Below are 10,666 nucleotides of genomic sequence, written 5' to 3'. Positions count from 1 at the left end.
AAATTGCATTATTCAGCTGATGTATAACTCCCTTGTGGAAAGCCACAGCCTGCTGAAGTGAGTCTAGATCCAGACTCAGCTGTTTTAATTTGCCTTGCATCTGTTTATTTGCAAAGATATTAAAGGACAAAGTTTTATGAACCTAAACATATACGTGGTGGCTTAAGGAAGAAAACCCTTGCTGGGTCTATTTACCAAACTGAAGTGGCAATATCTTCCCTGTGCACACCTTGAGAACTTTATGATGGGGAAATTGCCATCCCTACTCAGAAAGTAAACCTTCTTCTAGTTAGGTACAACCAAGGCTACTCATGGCTACATTTCTTCCCTTTGTTTTCGTGTTTTGTGTCCTCTCTGTTGTGACAGGCTGCACTATCTGAGCAATGAGCCGTGAAACTGCATTTGTTCACAAAATGAAGCTAAAGTGATTTGGTCCCAATGCAGCAGAAATTCAGCCATTCGTCTTTACCTGTAAAAGAAGATTTGTCACAAGACTTACACAGTGAGATAAAAATAAACAACAAACAAATACAAGTGCCAAAGACCCGGAATCCCTGTGTGGTGTACAGTAGGGATTTGTAAAGCTTTATTTGTTCAAACAAACAAACAAAAATGCAGAAGAAGATGAATTCTGAATTTTGTGGTGCACATCTAAGTGAAAATAACAAAATCATTTCGGTAAATATAGCCATATAACAACTGCTGTAAATCCAGAAATGGCTCATTTTCCATGTTAGGAAAAAGACTATGACAGAATCCCAATTAACAGAGGCTTGGAGCAGAACTGGTCAATACATTCTCTGAGGTGAGCACAACAACACATCAGAAGGCTCCCAGCCTTCTGCCATAAAATGGTAAATGAAGGAGGCAGATTAAATACAAATGTTTGAAAACAAATCTTCCAGCATCCTTGTGGGACTTGTCTTTTCTTCCATAAGAATCAGCTTCTTGCTTTCCAATCCAGCAGCTTTCAGTGGCTCCCTCTGTGGGGGCTCCTCTGAGTTCCCTGGAAAGCTTCTTGCTTTCCACAGCCCTTGAGGTTGACACCATTCCTGTGCCCTGCTCCTTTCAAGCATCTCCTTCCTCAACTGAACAAGCACACCTGCATTTGAGAAAAGCAGAGTGGTGCTTTTTTTTTTTTTTTTTTTTCCCTTTCTTTTTCTTTTTCTTTTTCTTTTTCTTTTTCTTTTTCTTTTTCTTTTTCTTTTTCTCTTTCTTTTTTCTCTTTCTCTTTCTTCCTCACCTTCTGGTGCTTTATCCTCTGCCACATAGCCACTGTATTATTTTAGATAAAACATAAACTGTACAGTACCATTCACTGTAAACAAACAAACAATAACCCCAAAACACTAACAACACACATATCGAACAGTCACAGCCTCCATTGCAGAGGACAGAAAACAGGATGGGGAACCCTATGCATCACTGTGAACTGCCAAATATCCTGCTCCTATGGAAGAAGGGAGTGTGGAGGCAGATAAAATGAACTGGAGTTTGATGGAAAAGAATCCCCTTGTAGAAACTCTTGTAGAGTTTCCCAGTGCCTGGCCACGTTCCTCAGCTGGATGCACAAAAGATGTTTGCCTTAGGGAGATAAAACAAAGAAATATTATGGAGACACCACAGTAATGGAATTTAAAGGTTAAGACTGAAATAGCTTTCATTTTCATCCAAACATTTAGTCCCTTTAATTTTCTGAGATTTTTTTTTTATTATTAATTTTAGCCTGATTGTGTTTCCAGGCAAGACAAATGAGTTTGTTGTTTGATCTATGAAGACAAAGGTAAGCCGTTTGAAAGCTTCTTGCACCCTCCCAGATATCTACCAAATGCTGTGCTCTTCCAGGGTCACCAAGCAAAGGCATGCAGTAGTTGTGGCAACCTGATGGAGGTCACTGAATCCGTGCATGATGCTCCTGCATTTTCTTTACTTTGAAAGCAGGGAGATGTTTGGGATTACTTTCACCTGCAGATTTCTTCTGGGAATGGGGCAATTTGTTTTGTGACAGAACGACATCTTCGCTTAGCACTGGGAGCAAGCCTACCCTCCAACCTCATTCTGAGAAAGGGGAGAGACACAAGATGATATTTGCAAAGCTGGATGTTAAAAAAAAAAAAAAAAAAGACCTCTGCGTAAAAATGACCCAAATGACCCAGCTTTCGTAATAACGAAGAAGCTACACCTCTGATTGCCTCTGGGGTTTTATTTAGTAAACAATCCTTGGCAAAAGCAGTTGACCAGTGCTTTCATTTGACCATTTGTATTTTGGTAAGGTTTGGCAGGTAAATATTTTTTGTTGCAAAATTTTAAACTTGCCAAGGTGACTAGTTATGAACATTTCATCAGCTCTAACACTTTTTAAACCCTCAGAGAGATTTCTCCCTTATTTAGTTGGAGGATGCCTTGGGTAGAGTGGAATAAAGGATAAGGTGTTAGTGCAGCTAGCTTGAGACCCAGGAGAACCAAGTTCAATTTTCAGCTCCACCATAATCTTCTTGTATGACAGTTCATTGTTTCTGCTTCAGTTCATCATTTTTATTACTTTTGAAACAGAGCTGAATATCTTTCTAGATTTCTTTTCTGAGCATGAGTTGTTCAGCTCTGTCTAGTAGTCATTAAATGAAACTGAATGGCCTAAAAATATGGGATGCTAGAATGGGAAGTTTTTGTGTCTCTGGGAAATAGAAATGACGCTATTTCCTTACTTAGAGCTGTAAAACATACTGCAATGTCAGTAGTTAGGCCATTAAAGTACAATAACTAAAAATAAAATAAAATGTTTGTTTAAATATCTGATACAACAAATATAGTTACATAGTTTTTGTTTGTTTTGTTTTGTTTTTTAAATGGAAATCTTCAGTATTTGCTATGGAAGGGGGAAAGTATATAATTTTTCCAAAATTTGGAAATACTCTGTCAGTAGTGATAGACCACATAAGACATCTGAATACATGATTATGTAAAAATATAAGCAAATAATGACAAAAAAACAAAGCTGTATTACAGAAGTTTGGTCCAAATTTTGTTTTAAGAAAACACATTTTTAATACACTTGTGTGGATATAAGATGAATTTGCCAGTACTACTACTGTATAACAGTATGAAAGCAGTCACCGAATCTGCAAAAATTTAAAGTAGAATTCCTGATTTTAGTGAATGAATGACAAATTGATTGTCATTGACTCAATGGGCCACAGATTTCACTCACAAAAGTTTAGTTCTTCTCTGGCCTCTAACGTTACAGATGATAATGGACATGTAGCAGACACGGATATTGTATTGGAAGGTTTTTCATTTACTCATATTAGTGTATTAGTGACCATAAAACATGGAGTCTGGAGTTACAGCCTTTTTTTTTTTTATTTTTTTTTGGAAGGGTATAAAATGGTTGAAAGACTTTAACACATCTAACATTCCCAGGGTTAGTAGGTCTTTAGCTGAATATGACAATCTATTCCACACTTTATTTTCCCTTATATTAGAGAAGTGATACCAGTGAGTTTAAAAAATGCTAAAACTTATGTCTAAAGCTTGATTACTCAAAAAGAAATCAATGAGGATTTATCATGCCAAGGCCTGAGAATGGGCTGTAAAACTAAATTTATTATGATGCAGTTCACAACAAATAGATTGCTTTGGGTTAGAACTGAGAACTAGTGACTGAAGATCCCATTCAAGCATTATTTTTGGAATAATATTTAATATGAGCATGCTTGTTACTTATCAGTCAGAGAAAAAAATATTCCTTAAGTTTTGAGAAGAGAGAAAATTCATTTTAAGTGTATTGTATTTCCTTGGGCAAATCTGTAATAACTGTCTCTTTTACTTGTTATTAACAGCTGAATGGATAAAGGTGCACAAGTCAGCCTTTTTCCTCTCTACACTGTCTTTTGGTAAGGACAGTTGTTCAGGTCACTATTTTTTTGAGAGTTCTTGATGATGCAAATGTACTGCAATGCTCTCTCCATGTCATTGAATGAGAACAGTTTTGGCAGACCACATTCCAGAAAGGATTAGAGCTTTTTAAGGATCAACACTTAACTTTATAGTTGTTGCCAGATATTGTACGTGATGCCATGTTGACTTGTTTGGAAAAAGGATTTTTAGAAATAGGTCTATCTATCTGTCTATCCATCTGTCCGTCCATCCATCCATCCATCCATGCATCCATTCATCCTAGTTTGAAAGTCAGGCAGACATTTCGGGTGGGAAAACTATCGAACACAAATGAGTCTTAAAGATGACATCTCTGTGTAGTAAAATGGAGGTCTAAGGCCACTGTGAGACATAGTCTTCAGTCATTCACATCGTTTTAATGACTTTACATGATTTTTGAATCTATTTGTATGCCTGTTAGCTTAATACAAATGACAAATATGAGGCAAGTCTTAACCGTTTTCAGTATGGGAATTAATTAATTTGTGAATGAATTTGCAGTCCTGACCTGTTCATGGCTTTGAGATAATTATGCTGTAATATGTAATCATAAATTATAAGAGAAAACAAATTCCAAGACTAGTCAAACCACAATATACAACATGATTTGGTTAAACAAATTTGACTAAACTAAAAGGCACTTACCTGAAGATGGAGAAAGTTGTTAGAATAAGTTTCCTAGATGTGATTCTGTCTTGAAAACAGGCTAACAGTTGTGTAGAGTCATGTAGATAGGAGATAAGCAAACATTGCCTGTTCTGATTAATCAAAATAATGGGTTATCCTGCTTTTCTCAATATCCTATTGATATTAATAGATATCAGTTAAATCATTCCACAGATATGACAAACTATGCACCTAAAGGTAAAGTTCTACAGAAGTTAATACTAAGCATATTTACACACTTTTTTTTTTTTTTTACTTTTTTTTTTTCTAACCAAATGTATGGAATTTTGAACGATTTATTGCAGTCCATTACATTCTGAACATTTGTAGAATCACTTCAGTTGGACCATATTGATTTTCAATGGTTCTCTGGGTTTCTAATTATACAGTTCTACAAGGCTTGACAGCCCTTATCAATGACAAAAAACAGCTTCAATCAGACAGTGAAAATAGGACAATCTTTATGAAATAACATGGTTTCATTAATGTCTGCTGCAGAACAGCATCCAGATGCTGTCCTTAGTCATGAGTGACTTGCATTTAGAGTGATATAAAGACATAATAATATCATATAAAGATAACAGTAAAATTCACCTGCTCTTTAGCAAGATTGAGGCTTTACTCAGAGCTTTTTAATGAACTTGAGCTTACCAACTTATCTTCAGACTTGTGCAGACTCCCACCAGCCACAAGTGGCACAATTCCTGTGCCACTACACAGGAATTTCTGCAGCAGGCAGCAATACGAGGTGTAAGACAAAATAATGCAAAAGATGTAAATAACAGTGGCCCCTACACTCTTTAAAATTTAAAAGGTGCATACATCCATCTCTTTTTAGGTCAACACTTGTACACGTGCTTTAATTTAAGCTTGTTTTTGAAGCCTACTGAGTCCAATAGGGTTTACCATACTCATGCTTTCCTGAGCAGGAACCTGCAAGAAGTGTGTGAGGGAAGAAGTGAGCCAAGCTGCTGGAATGTGCTGCTACCAGAATGTAACTTTAATTTTCATGACAAAATTCTACCAAGCAAATAAAACAAGTAGACAGCTGAAAAGCTCATTGCCTACACAAATAAATGAATTTTGTTAATAGAAGCAGTAATGCATGCACAGGGAACTTAAGAACTTAGTTAAAAAGAAATATGTTCTTTGAAAACATCATGAAATGTGGCCTTTACCTTTTGGCCATGATATATTTTATAACTTTATACTACCACATCTTCTGGAAGTAAGTAAATTGCTGGCCTTAACACCTTGATAATGTGCTTCTCTATGGAAATATTACTTCCCTTGGAAAAGGAGAAAAGAGTATTGGATTTTCCTGAGACTCTTTGAGATCTATCCTCCTTTGTCCAGGAATAATACATCTGAGAATTTTAATGAAAAGTAAGAAAAGTTATACAATCAAGATTTGGTGAGTGTATGGCTTCACTGAAGCTGATATATATACTTTCGTTCTCTGATCTCCAAGTAGCTTAACTTTAACAACCTAGGCTATTTTACAGGTCTTGCTAAGCATCATTTAATAGAGAGTTTTCTTGTGTAAAATAAAGGTTGTTCCTCTACACTCAACATTTAGGAGACATTGAGGGTTAAAACCAACACTTTTTTTTTTTTTTTTTTTTTTTTTTTTCTTTCAGTGTTGGGCAGATACTAAGTAGGGAGGGAAATGGATGAGGTCCAGAGCCTGGGACCTACAAATAAATGAAGCCAATTTAAATGTGAGAGAAAATGTGTTGACAAAGGACTTGAAACTAACTGCCTGTGGGGAGGACCTTAAGGAAACACCCAGCATTCACGTGTCCAAGCTGGGTAACAGCAATATGACATGCTCAGAATCCGTGGCTTTTTTGAAAATATTGACTCATTTTCAAAAGTGTGTGTTTTCCTTCTCTCTAGAGAGCACTCTTAAAGATGATTCTATTTCTAGACAGACAGATGCCAGTAACTTAATTTATTCTTCTTAGATTTCACATCTTACACTGTTTGTGAAAGTTGTGCCCAGCTCTGTGCTGTTTTGTTACTGCTGGAGATACTCTAAAAATAACGTGTGAGGGTGATATTTTTAGTAATCATTTTAAATTACCTTGTCATTGGTTGCAATCACATTAATCATGTTGAACATTTTGGGTGCTCAAATAAATGCATGTACCTCCCTAGGAGCGTTGTTATAATTTAATACTAACATCCTTTCAATACAAGTGGTAGTTTCAATGAGAGAAGTGTAAGATACTAGTTGTTTGTGAGGCTAAGGTGAGTTTTTGGAAACTAAGAGATTAACTTCTATTATTTTCCTCAAATAAGATTGATAGACTAAAGAATATTATGAAACTGAAGTGGTCTAGAGGAACAGGAAGAAAGATAAAGGTCTGACATCCAGATCTGTGGACAGATGCAGTAATGAGATTTATAAATCTTGGATCCTGAGACCACTGACTGCATTTCCAATCTTCACTTCTAATGGGCACAAGCCATTCTAGGAGGGATGGTGGTCCCTGGGCTGCGAGATGTTCTGAGTTAGTGGCCAGGCTGCTACAAAACCTGGATAATATATATCTTTTGTCCCTCTGAGGACAGTGACACAGCTGCTGCCTGCCATCTCTGGAAGAATCGATGTCCCATCAAGGAGAGCAGCTCTCACTTGGGGATACAATTTGCATATAAGCACTGCTCCCATGGGTAAATTGCCATTATGTAAAATAAACCTTAACAAAGTTCTGCTTTGTGTCATTTCTTATATGGTAAATGAGTATTACTAAAAGCTCTCTCCTTAAAAAAAGCATTTGTTTGTAGCCCAGCTCATCACTAAGCCATAAGCTTCTAATTTAATTGAGGTTTTCCAATTTAACAACATTTTCTTATTTAAGGCCGAGGTGGTCATTTTTTTTTGTCTTGAAATTGTCTATTATTGAATTCCTTTCCCATCAGTTAGGAGATAGTTTTTGACATCTTTAAGCCACTCAAATAATAACTTCTGACAGCATCAGTGTGTCTTAGTCATGGCATCCTGAAATGCTACTATTTCTAAAAATGTAAGGGAAGATGCCCATGATTTTTATACTATACTGGACGTAAATAAATATATAGATTTATTTTTAAGGTATTTTAAAAGATCTTAGAAAATGTTGCTAGTACTTCAGCATCTTTTGTTGTGAGAAAGTGAACTGTTATTTCTGGCACTTGTTGAGAACTGCTATCTTAATGGCTTGTGTTTTGTGGCAGTCCTGAGCCTCACAAAGGCTAGGTTGAAAAAATTCATGTCCTTTTTGGAATTCAGGAAACCTGACTGTCTAAAAATTATAGCAAATTCTGCTATTAAAAAATACTATAGCAAAGAGTTTTCATGCTGCTTTATTTAATGTAATATTAAAGTTGTCCTTAAAAACGCTTTGCAAATGCTTGCACAAGGACAGTATTTTTTCATTGTCAATATGTTGTCTAAGCAGGAGCCCTCCAACAAAACATTTTTTGTTGTTTTACACAGATTTTTTTTTTTTTCTATTTGGGACTCAATTTTATTTTTTTAATGAGCAGAAATATTAAATAAGAAAACATGGATAATTATATATGATATATATCATATAATGTATATATAATATATATATTATATATAACTTATTCTGACATTGTTTCTATCAAGGAAACAAATCTGTCCATCAAATAAATCTTAAGCATTTAGTGAGAGCTGGCAATCACAATGGTTCCATGATCGTAGGAACTCTTGATCTACTAATATAGAAACACAAATCTAATTTTCCTTGCTTGTATCACAGTGCACAATACCATGTATAAATGCTCAATAAACTCCAAATTTATGCTTTGTTTTCTTGCTGCAGTACATAAGATATCAGAAAAAGCTTTATCTAATTACAGCATTCCTACAGAATATGTTATAGGGCATCACCTTCCTCTCTGAAATCCACTGCATTTTGCTGCAGTGATAGGATTTCTTTTTTCATATTATTCATCTCATGTAACACACTCCCCCATCCCACTCTCTGAAAAATATCTTTTAAATCAAATCACAGTTCCCAGAAATGTATTTTCAAAGTCTTCTAAAACATTTGCTCCAGGGCTGAAATCTGCATCTTACCAAATTTCATCAACATAGCACTGCTTGTAAGCCTACAAATCTAAATTATTTAATAAAAGAACTCTTGAAAGAAATTGATACTTATTGTGGTAATCTGAAAGTTTGAGTGCTAAAAGGTAGATCTTACCATGAACTGATCACAAAAATTATTGGAAATTAAACTGCTTTACTCATGAGCTCTACAACAGTGTTCAAATGGAAACCGTGACGTCAATGCCTGCGATGACCCTGTAGCATTTTCAGTACTGTATTTCACGAGTGTGTCCTACAGCCCATCTGAAGTGAAGGACTATGTTTCAGCAGCACACAAGGTGTTTTTGTGTACAAAATAGAAGGCAAAGTTTGTCCCAGACTCCTTCTCGTTAAAGCCTTATGGGCAGGATTCCAGTCTCCCCCCTCTGTCCCAGAAATCACTGTTGCTGATCCTCTTAATCTTCACCTTTTATTTTGTGAAGGTTAGCTCAGGATGTGGACTAGAGATGTACAAATATGGTTATTATTTTCTATGCCTTTCTATGCCTAAGCTTTTTTTTTTTTTTTTTTTTTTCCTCTTTCAGTTCTCCAAAATAAACAGGTGTTTTACCAGGACACCTAGGGGTTCCTCTTGTATGGTTCCGGCTAGTCTAAAATTTATCACTGTGGCTTTTTATTCCAGAGTATTCTGATGAAAGAGCCTTGAACTTCCAAAAAATGAGTCTTTCTCCCAGAGTCAATAGTCCAAACTTACAGTAATGCTAGTAGATAAACAACTATCAACTGTTCCTTAAAATAACTCTATTAGATTTAAAAGTGTTTGTTTGTTTGTTTGTTTGTTTTTGGTGTGTGTGTGATTTTTTTGTTTTTATTTTTAATTATTTCTTGCATTTAGAGTGACCTTGAATTGGATTCAATCTTATTGATCCATAGTTCTTGGGTTCAGTTTGGGTATCTTTTTAAAAGAGTGGTAGAACATTTTCCATACTCTAATTCTCCAGCAAAGATTTTAGCAACAGATTATATACCACTGCTTACCTCTCCTCTTCTTAAACACTTGCCTTGATTTTTATCAATAACATCAGATTTCAAAAGTATTTATCAAATAAGGCAATGATTTTTATCAGAAATTTGGAGCTAAGGAAATAGAAACATTAAGTTGTGAAGTGACTGCTTCAAAATTAGCTAGAAGATCAGTGCCACGTCTGAGAACTCAGATTTCCATTCCCACTGTGGAGGTAACGCTGTCTATCTTGGCTTCCTCAATACCAGTGTTACGAGGAATTCCTTCTAGACTGTGGTACTGGTTTTCCTGTAATTTATTAATTTATTTTAGTGCTGTTTTGGACTTTAAAGATGTCTAGTATTTATAAGAATGAGTAGGTGCTTCTATATTATTTCTGATGAGCTATGATATAAAGAAGTATGTCTTGTCAGCAACATGTGTATGCTTGTGAGTGGTTTCCTTTAGAACTCTTTGACAGTTTAGCTAGATTTTCTCCAAAGTATGACCTATTATATGGATCCAGCCTGCCTAAACTGTTTTCCTACCCCACAACCTCCTCCTGCAGCCTCTTTTCCAAGTGTCTGCAGGCAGGAGCAGGGAGTGGGAAGCTGGTTGAATTCACTGGTTTGTCAGCCTCTGACGTGTTCCCTGCCTCCTTCTTTCCCTGTCTCCACAGCCCCTTCATCAACAACACATGTCTAGATAGATGTGCCTCCTGCACTTGATACAGATAATAACATCCCCCATAATGTTAGGAGTGTGTTTCTGGCCCTAGGAGTGCCCTCGTAGATGTGGCTGGATGCTGTTTGTGTGTTATGGCACCTGTTTGATTTGTTTCTTTTCTTTTTGATGTCTTGATGTCCTTCTGTGATACTGGAGCCTGCTGATGTTACTTGGTATAGTGCCTCCTTTACCTCTCAGATACAGGGCATGGTACTTACTGCTCCATTATTGGCAAGATGCCTCACGTGAGAAATAGGTCTTACAGGATT

General features: G+C 36.1%; 1 long non-coding RNA gene across 1 annotated transcript; it reads right to left on the bottom strand.

The window, feature by feature from the left end:
* Positions 1-1,205: 1,205 nt before the first annotated feature.
* LOC118174860 lies at positions 1,206-8,103 on the bottom strand. Its single transcript, XR_004754790.1, has 2 exons — positions 4,582-8,103; positions 1,206-1,584 (listed from the first exon to the last, which is right to left on the bottom strand). It is a non-coding gene; the product is annotated as an uncharacterized LOC118174860 (long non-coding RNA).
* Positions 8,104-10,666: the final 2,563 nt, after the last annotated feature.

The sequence above is a fragment of the Oxyura jamaicensis genome, chromosome 1 (genome assembly GCF_011077185.1).
Source record: "Oxyura jamaicensis isolate SHBP4307 breed ruddy duck chromosome 1, BPBGC_Ojam_1.0, whole genome shotgun sequence".
Lineage (NCBI taxonomy): Eukaryota > Metazoa > Chordata > Aves > Anseriformes > Anatidae > Oxyura > Oxyura jamaicensis.
This window is presented reverse-complemented; position numbering and strand designations above follow the sequence as displayed.